The sequence below is a fragment of the Euleptes europaea genome, chromosome 1 (genome assembly GCF_029931775.1).
Source record: "Euleptes europaea isolate rEulEur1 chromosome 1, rEulEur1.hap1, whole genome shotgun sequence".
NCBI classification, from domain to species: Eukaryota; Metazoa; Chordata; class Lepidosauria; order Squamata; family Sphaerodactylidae; genus Euleptes; species Euleptes europaea.
The window spans coordinates 179,612,630-179,621,459 of NC_079312.1; positions in this window are offsets into that span (position 1 = coordinate 179,612,630).

Genomic DNA, 8,830 nt, shown 5'->3' on the forward strand with positions numbered 1-8,830 from the left:
ATGGCCCGCGAATGATGTTATAAATATCCAAATGGCCCTTGGCAGAAAAAAGGTTCCCCACCCCTGCCCTTGAGGAAAAGACAACTTTGGGGCACAGATTCTTTGGTATACCATAGAGTCTGAGATCAGTTAACCCTTGAGGAAAAGACAACCTTGGGGTGCACCACAGAGTCTAGGAGAAATGGAAATCCTAGAGTGACATCACATCTCCACTGAACTTCCTCCTCTCCCCCAAACCCCGCCTTCCCCCGGCTCTGCCCCAAACCACCAGAAATCCCCCACAGGAGAGTTGGCAACCTTGACCTACAAGTACTGATCGGGGTTCATGTGACCAGTGGGGAAAATAGCAGCTCTCCGGGGTTATTTTAGGTTGGGAAATGAGAGGAAGGCTAGAACCACCAACATGGTTCCACAGTCGAATTGAAACTCCTTCCTCCCCGGTCTGATTATTGCAGAACTAAAAACATTGGGGGTTCGGTTCGCAGAGCTTCCAGATTTGCAAGGTGATGGGATTTCTGGAGTTCTGGCGTGAAGATAATCTGTGCGTACTTCCTTGTGAAAGAGGCCGTCTCCGAAGTAACCCATAGTTACCCGGGGAGGTGCTTTGAGCTCAGCTGCAGTTCACATGCTTTGTATACAGAAAGTCCCGGGTTTCGTCCCTGGAATTTCCAATGAAAGGATCTCAGGTAATGGTGCTGGAGGAGAGCCGCCAAAGTAGACAGTGCCATAAATGAATGTTGTCTGTTCTCTGCCCTCCTTTCCTGGCAGAGTAGCCTTCCTGAAAGGCAAAAGCCATCTGCATGCCCTTCCTTACTGCAAGGGACCAGTGTGGCCGCTACCACCGGCGTGGCGTAGTGGTTAAGAGCGGCGGTTTGGAGCGGCGGACTCTGATCTGGAGAACTGGGTTTGGTTCCCCGCTCCTCCACGTGAGCGGTGGACTCTGATCTGGAGAACTGGGTTCGGTTCCCCGCTCCTCCACGTGAGCGGTGGACTCTGATCTGGAGAACTGGGCTTGGTTCCCCGCTCTCCACGCGAGCGATGGACTCTGATCTGGAGAACCGGGTTCGGTTCCCCGCTCCTCCACGTGAGTGGCGGACTCTGAGCCAGTTTCCCCACTCCTCCACACGAAGCCAGCTGGGTGACCTTTGGGGCTAGTCACGGCTCTCTTGGAGCTCTCTCAGCCCCACCTACCTCACAGGGTGTTATCTGTTGTGGGGAGGGGAAGGGAAGGGGATTGTAAGCCGGTTCGATTCTTCCTTAAGTGGTAGAGAAAGTCGGCATATGAAAAGCAACGCTTCTTCTGCTTGTGGAAAGGAAAAAGAGGGTTCTTGGTCCAGCCGCTACTGGTGGAAAGCCGAAAAGTGGCTTCACCTCTTGTGGAAGTGCCCATCTGAACAGCAGTGAAGTTCCTGGAGTTTGACGTGGGAGTAAACAACTGCTGGGTTTTTTTTAAAGGTAGATGCTAATTCCTGCGTTGCCGTGGTGACCTGGTTACCCGCTTTTGCATACCAGAAGCTCTGAGCTCACATATGCAGGAAGAGAGAATGCAGGGGTACCTGGCTCATGTGCCCGGTTTCCGTGCCAACGCTGCACCTCTGTCAGGAGGCGGCTCCGGGTGGAGGCCAAGCACATGGGAGAGTGTTTTCGATACCGGCTCGGTCGCTATAGTAACCCATGAATCGGATGACCAGAAAGTCCGGCAGTCCAAAGCTGGGCTGGGAGTAAACGTCGCCGAATTTTAACTCGGGAAGCCGTCCCGAGCAAGGAATCCCATGCAGAGACGGGTACAGGTGGCGCGACGCTTGCCGTTTTTGCTGGGCGCTGCAGCAGAATGCCCGCGTGTGATTTTCGCATGCATCGAGTGTTATTTCCTGCATACATGCGATTTCCATGTTGAGATTTAACACGTCCGAAGCACTTGTGACTTACGCAGGGTGCCTCTCATGCGTTTGTTTTCCGTTAATTTGGCCCACGCGGTTTTTTGCCTTCGCCGCCTCCTGGCGGGGATTTGGAATTTATTTCGACTTTTTGGGTTGTTGTCGGCCAGTTGCTTAGCTCCCCGATTGCTTAGCGCGGTTTAAGCGATCGGGGCCGGTCCTGAGATAATTCACTTCCTGGCGTTCCCGGCTCCGAACCAGTGTTAATCAGCTTTTAAGATGGAAACTGGTTAGCATTACCCATGGTTAAGATCACGGGGTTGAGGGTATGATGGCGGCCCTGACCCTTGGTTTCTTGGCCATAGTTCTGTAGCATTATACCCGCACCAGCCTTCCAGGTTCCAAGCTCAGGGTATAACTATACGGCTTCTGCCGACCCACATCTCCTTTCCTTCATCTCCCCCATAATATTTAGCTAAATAGAGCTTGATTCTATGTCCGCGTGCTCGGCTTCGCTGCCGCCCTTAGACGGCACCTGCCCCAGCGGAAATGGGGTGTGGCAACTCTGAGCCCAGCGACGCCGAACCATGTGTCGTCGATCCTTATTGTGTTTATGGGCGAAAACGCATGGCCGCTTTAGCCTCCTTTAATCCCTGTTTCAGCCAGGATTGAACGCGTGCGTTTCGCCTAATGTGAGTTCGATCCTGGCTAAAACAGGGATTAAAGGAGGATAAAGCGACCATGCGTTTTTGCCCTATGTCTCACCTTAACTTGACTTTCAAAGTGGCTGACGACAAACGGAAAGGACCAGCCCAGCCGGCTGAAAAGCTAGACGGGCTGTTTAAAACAGACCGGATTCGACCACGCCGTGCAATCTGCCACGCGAAATGACACGTGAGATTTTTAAATCTTTTAAGAGCCTGCGAAAGGAACGGATCAGTTGAGAGGACAGCTGTAAAAAAAAAAGGAAGGGGGGAAAAAAAGGTTGTCCTCTGGGAAAATAAAAGATAGAAATGCATCTGAAAGCAAAGGCAGGCTGAGAGAGTTCAGAATGAGATCCCCTTAAGAGAAAAGGTGTTTCCGCAGGGACTCAGCATGGGTCGAGCTGGAGATGGTGCAGCCCAAGGGGGAGGCTAGTTACCTCCCGCATCGCTGATAGCCAGGTGCCAGGCCAAGTTCCTGCCCCTCTTTGGAGGCGTGGCTGGAGAATTGGCCCCGCCCCCAGTGAACAGCACACCTGTCTTGTCTGGATTGGCCCCCGTTCAGCCCGTGACCACCTCTGGACATTTTCTCAGGACATCCGTCACGCCACCTGACTCCGATGAACATTATTCCTGCCATCTTCAGCCTGCTGAAAGAGCCGGGCTCCGGACGCTCTGGTGGCCTCCGCGGGGGGCTTTGTGTAGCTCAGGAAAGCAGGATTTGAATCCAGAAGCCCTTGAAAGACCAACAAGATTTTCGGGGTATTTTGAGAGCCAGAGCTCCCTTCGTCAGATACGAGAGTTTTGACTGCCGAGAGCTTACACCAGAGGTGCAAACATAAGGCTTGTGGGCTGGATCCTGACCCCTTGAGAACTCCTATCCAGCCTGCGAGCCAACCGAGGCAGCAACCCCTCATTCTGGTCTGGGCTGAACGGCCCGACCAAGTGGCATTTACACCATAACCAATCCGTGTAACAATTGAGTTCAACACCCCTGGCTTATACCCTGGAAATCTTATTGGTCTCTAAGGGTCTACTTGGATTCAAGTCTTACTGTCCTCCGGCAGATAGGGTTGCCAGGTCCCTCTTCGCCACCTAGGGTTGCCAACCTCCAGGTACTAGCTGGAGATCCCCCGCTATTACAACTGATCTACAGCCAATAGAGATCAGTTTATAAGATAATGTATAGTTCTGTGAATTTATAATTTTAAACGTTTCTTTTCTTATGAGTTATTTGATATACTGGAAGTCTGAATTATTGTATTGATTCTATTTTTATTGGTCTCGGACTGAGTTAGATAAATTTGATTTGATATTTGATATTCTCCAGGGCGAACTGATCTCTTATCGGCTAGAGATCAGTTGTAATAGCAGGAGATCTCCAGCTATTACCGGGAGGTTGGCAACCTAGATAATAGCCGGAGATCTCCTAGTTGCCAGCCTCCAGGTACTAGCTGAAGATCTCCTGCTATTACAACTGATCTCCAGCCGACAGAGATCACTTCACCTGGAGAAAATGGCTGCTTTGGCCATTGGACTCTAGGGCATTGAAGTCCCTCTCCTCCCCAAACCCTGCCCTCCTCAGGCTCCACCCCAAAAACCTCCCGCTGTTGGCGAAGAGGGACCTGGCAACCCTATCGCCACCAGTGGGATTTTCCGAAATCTGCCTTCGAGTAACGTAGATGGCAAAACATTAAATCTGGCCAGAGAAATGGCTCTATGTTGAGAAGGATCACACAGGTGAGATAAGTATGGGGAGGGCTGATAAAAGTCAAAAGATACCCCTAAATTTGATGGGGAGCATATTTTATTAGCAGCTCTATTTAGGTCTTGAAGTCCTATATCTAAGAGTCTGCATTTTAGCCTTTGAAAAGCTTCTGCCTCAGTAAGCATAAGCAAGGAGTCGAAGTTAAAGCCAATAGATTTAATTTTGCTCTCAATATGTTGAAGCCACTTAGAAGCATGTGACTCCATGAGCATCTAATAGATAAGGGAGGAGGAATCTGCCTTAAAGTGGAGGCGTAACCAGAATTTTACAGTCATGAGCCGCGCTCTTGTTTCAAGTAGCATTTGGCCCAACTGGCAATTTATATATTTCTTTTATTTTAAGATAGGTACCACAACAGTGCTATGGGACAGAATTAATTATAACATCTTATAAAACGTTTTGTGCTTTTATTTATTCTACAAGACATCTGTTTTTCAAAATTGGTTAGCAGTGGGGGGGGTGTGGGGGGCGACACCAGTAGTTAGCCTTGCCTAGGGCACAAAGATAGGACATTTTGGAGGACATTGGTTCATAGGGTCGCCATGAGTCGGAAGCGACTTGACGGCACTTAACACACACAGGGCACAAAAATGACTGGCACCGACCCTGGATATAGCACAACTTCAGTTAAACTTCCACTTTTAGGATCAGCTGCTTTACACAAAGCCCTGTTGGCTACGTACTCACACAGAAGCAGATAACTCTTTCATGACCAGATGGTGAGACTTGCATACCCCAACAGATGACCGTTATCCAACGACAGCTATCCATCAGCATCCTGCTTCCATTTCCTACCTAGGAGGTCTATGTTTTTAGGGATCTTCCCCCCCACACACACACACACACTCACACCACACACACTCCACTGTAACCATGGGGGCTAGATGCTTGCTTAGTTTTTGTTTGCGTGTTTTTCAGAAAGCTCAGGTTCTCAGGATTTCACAAGTCCCCGATTCCGAAAAGCCAAAACAGCGCACTCTCCTGTGCCTTGGCGGATTACTAGAACCCTGTCCCCCCACCCCTCTTCCAAGGGTTGTCAACTGCCTGGAGTACAAACGTCCTGCCCCTTTCAAACAGCCTTACTGGGAGGCTATTAATGTACTAGGCCCGTGTTGGCGAACCTATGGCACGCGTGCCGGACTTGGCACGCGGAGCCATCTCTGTGGGCACGCGGACCGCTTCAAAGCCCCCCCTTCCGTGACTCCCCACCACCCAGCTGGCCTGCGGGGGCAAAGCCCCCCCTTCCCTGACTCCCCGCCACCCAGCTGGGCGGCGGGGACTTTTAGAGACCGAGTGCCCAGCTGTTCAAAGACATGTTGGCACTTGGTGATAAATAAGTGGGTTTTGGGTTGCAGTTTGGGCACTCGGTCTCTAAAAGGTTCGCCATCACTGTACTAGGCGATGTTATTTTGCTCCATGCTGTGAAAAGCTTAAACTGCCCATTTGCACATATTTTTTCCTACTAAAGAGACGGGACATGTTCACTCCAAGGAGCTAGGGTTGCCAGGTCCCTCTTCGCCACCAGCGGGAGGTTTTCAGGGCAGAGCCTGAGGATGGAGGGGTTTGGGGAGGGGAGGGACTTCAATGCCCTAGAGTCCAATGGCCAAAGCGGCCATTTTCTCCAGGGGAACTGCTCTCTATCTGCTGGAGATCAGTTGTAATAGCAGGAGATCTCCAACTGTTACCTGGAGGTTGGCAACCCTACAAGGAGCTGGCAACCCTCCCTCTCCCCCACCCTCCAAAATATGGCACGCTTGTGCCTGTTTGGTAAGCCGTGCCGGTCTTTTCCTGCCTGCGTAGCTGACGGGGCCAAAGGAACGTCATGGGCGCTACCCGCATCCGTGCCGGCGGAGCGCAAAGGTGAGGAACGAGACCCATTCAGGTGTGCAGCCGTGAGGGGGCCTCGTCTGACCTCCTGCGTTCCGACCGCGCGCAAGAATGCGCCGCGCCAGTTTACAGGTGTGCAGCATAGGTGTGTCCTACCGTTCGTATTTCGATGTGTGCACAGGCAGGTATGCAAAAGGGGTGAATGGTTGCCCCCCCTCCCCTCGTCGGAGACTGGGCGTGCAGAGTGAGGTTTTGCAGTGCCCCCCACATGCAAAACTAGTGTGCCTTGGGTCAGGCCTGCGTTAGCCACAGCATAGCCATTTTGCCGGCCCGTGCCGGCAGGTTCCTTGGGCGAGTCGGTGGGGAAATGCGCCGCAAGGAGAGAGGCTGGGGAGAAGAGCTTCTTCCTCCCCCCCACAATAAAGCGTGTCAGGAATGCATGCGGATCTATCTCTGGGGCGTCCTCCTGACCCCTCTCCCCCCTTGACTCAGCTACTCTGGTTCGTCCCCACCGCATACAGGCTGTACCATATCGATGCGTGCTGCTCGAGAAAGCCCATGTGCTCCATGTGTGTATATGTGTCTCTTTCTTTCCCCGCCCTGGACCGTCTCTGTAAATAAAAATAAAAAGAGTCTTTATAACGAATGCTCTTGTGTATTTAAAAAGAAAATTGATTCCGGTCAATAAATCAAAGGCTTCTTCTGTCTTCTCTGAACCAAACAATAAAGAAAAGAACGCTTAAACGGATCTTGCCCGCTTTGGCTGCCTCTGTCCTTGCTTCCGTCGGCTCTCTCATTCTCTGCAAGGCGCGCACAGAAAGAATGGGTGTGCTTCTTTGGGGAGGGGCCCTGGCTCAGTGGAAGAGCATCTGCTTGGCGTGCAGAAGGGTCCCGGGTTCAATCCCTGGCATCTCCACTTAAAGGGACCAGGCAAGTAGGTAATGCGAGAGACCTCAGCCTGAGACCCTGGAGAGCCGCTGCCGGTCTGAGTAGACAGTACCGACTTTGATGGACCAGGGGTCTGGTTCACTATAAGGCAGCTTCATGTGTTCTTCTGGGGTCTTTGGGGAGTAGGGTTGCCAACTCCAGATTGGTAAATTCCAGGAGATTTGGAGGTGGAGGCTTGGGGAGGGCAAGAACCTCTAGTGGATATAATGCCATAGGGCCTACCCTCTAAAATAGCCATTTTCCCCGGGGAATTGATTTCTAGATAGGGTTGCCAGCTCCGGGTTGGGAAATACCTGGAGATTTTGGGGGGCAGAGCCTGATGAGGGGGAGGTTTGGGGAAGGGAAGGACTTCAATGCCATAGAGTCCAATTGCCAGAGCGGCCATTTTCTCCAGGTGAACGGACCTCTGTCGCCAGGAGCTCTGTTGTAATAGCAGGAGATCTCCAGCCGCCACCTGGAGGTTGGCAACCCTACCTCTAGATCAGTTCTAATTCCCCGAGATCACCAGGTCCCACCTGGAGGTTGGTAAACCTACTGGGGAGGGGGGGGCGGAAGATCAGAAGGAGGGGATGTACCGCAGGAAGGAAATGAGTGGAATCAGGAAAGGTGCCCTTGACGTCCCCGAAGCATTAATGCTGGATCGACTTGGCTTCCTTTCCCATAACCCTTCTCGTTGCCAGAATTTTGGCGCATGAACTGTACCTTCTTGCCCAAATATTAGCTCATACTTATTCTCCCCCCTTCCCTCCCCAAACACACACACACACACACAACCCTGGAATGTTTAATAGGTCTGCTCCCTGCCTGTGCTAGCGAAGCACGGTTTCCCCCGCGCGCCTCGTTTTTTTGCTAGCCTCTCCCTGGCAGGCTTGCAAAAAAGAAATGCTTTCGTTGCTCAAGCCCGTGGCGGCAAGCGTGCCTCGCGCACCAAAGGAGCCGGCAGCCAGCGCCTTTCCCTTGCGTCAGCCGTCCCAGAACACCTGTGAGAAATGGCGAAGTGTGACGTTGCGTCCCCCTAAAGACAGCATTTGTAGAGTTGGCACAACGTACCTTAGAACATAAGAAAAGCCATGCTGGATCAGACCCAGACCCATCAAGTCCAGCAGTCTGTTCCCACAGGGGCCAACCAGGTGCCTCTAGGGAGCCCACAAACAAGACGACTGCAGCAGCATTATCCTGCCCGTGCTCCAATGCACCCAATATAACAGGCATGCTCCTCTGATCCTAGAGAGAATAGGTATGCATCATGACTAGTAGCCATTTTGACCAGTAGCCACGGATAGCCCTCTCCTCCATGGACATGTCCACTCCCCTCTTCAAGCCTTCCAACTTGGCAGCCATCACCACATCCTGAGGCAGGGAGTTCCGCAGTTTAACTATGCCAAATCTGCATAGGCTTCTCTGGAAGGCATGGAAGTCCCTCCCTTCCCCCAAACCTTTGTTGCGATCCTGGAGATTTGGGGATGGAGCCTAAGAAGGACAGGGACCTCAGTGGGGCACAGTGCTATAGAGTCCACCCTCCGAAGCAGCCGTTTTCTCCATGGGAACTGATCTCTGTAGTCTGGAGATGAGCTGTAATTCTGGGGGATCCCCAGGTCCCAGCTGGAGGCTGGCATCCCTTGACTGGCCGCTTTTCCTCACGGGTTGGGCTGCCTCTGAACGCCCCAGGAAGGATCGCAACAAAGGTTGTTCTTTCCTGGCCAAAGGCC